The 975-nt window shown below is 34.5% G+C and overlaps 1 long non-coding RNA gene across 1 annotated transcript in view; it reads right to left on the minus strand.

Annotated features, from left to right (window-relative positions):
* The window catches only part of LOC110267611, a 1,888-nt gene extending 1,142 nt beyond the window's left edge, over positions 1 to 746 (minus strand). Inside the window, exons 1-3 of the long non-coding RNA XR_002355426.1 lie at positions 576 to 746; positions 430 to 484; positions 213 to 341 (exon numbers count right to left, since the gene is read on the minus strand). This is a non-coding gene — a long non-coding RNA (uncharacterized LOC110267611). The remainder of the gene's footprint in view (positions 1 to 212; positions 342 to 429; positions 485 to 575) is intronic.

Here is a 975-nt window from a genome sequence, read left to right on the forward strand (position 1 = left end):
AATAACATTCAACCATAATTCTCTCCAAATTAACATAACAACATTCACCATCCAAAATTAATAACTAATTATCCAATAAACTTCAACCAAATATATTCATCGACAAATTACTAAATATTAAACATACACCTGCATTTCAACTTATCCTATGATCATCTAACCTAAGTTTTTACAGAATATTATATATTAAATGCAAGAAACCTAAACCATACCTTGGCCAATTTCCACGTAACGACCAAAGCTATTTATTCAAAAACAAGGCAGCCCCTCAAAATTCAACTAATCAACTTCCTCCAAGTTCCAGTATTCACAATTTCAAGCTCCAATTATTTATTCACAACCTAATACACATTTGTAACACATATATATCCAATTTAATACTTAAAGCTCAAATTTAATGAAAATAAAATAGAATTATCATATCCTCACCTTACCCAAGCTTTACATAAGCAAGAGTGAACATTTCCCTCAAGTTAATTGGATCCTAAAACATCAGAAATCAAAGAAATTCAATCTTCCCACTCAAAATTTGAAAATGGGAGGAAAGAGGAGACTGAGGTAAAATAGCAAGTTACCTATAAAATTGTTCCAATAAAAATGTAGAGCTTGACGCAGTGGACGCGTGACCGCAAACGGTGTGGCAATCGGAGCTCGGACGGAGAAGTTACGGCGTACGAAAGATTGTCGTAAGGGTTCGGTGAAGTTTTCGTTCTTCCCTCCCCTTTACATGCTGCAACTACGCTTCTGTTAAAATAAAGGGGAAGAAAGGCTTTGGGCTCACTTAAAAAAGCTGGTCCGGTTGGACCGACAGCCCGGTTTGAGTCCGGTTCAACCGGTTCGGTCTTTTTGGTCCAATTTTGGACCGTTTTTTTAAAAATTAGTGTCAAAATTCTCGTTTCGATGAGCTCTACCTAATTTAATATAATATTTATATTTCTAATCTTTCTTATTAAAAACTAATTTACTGACTAATTA

The sequence above is a fragment of the Arachis ipaensis genome, chromosome B10 (assembly GCF_000816755.2).
Source record: "Arachis ipaensis cultivar K30076 chromosome B10, Araip1.1, whole genome shotgun sequence".
Lineage (NCBI taxonomy): Eukaryota > Viridiplantae > Streptophyta > Magnoliopsida > Fabales > Fabaceae > Arachis > Arachis ipaensis.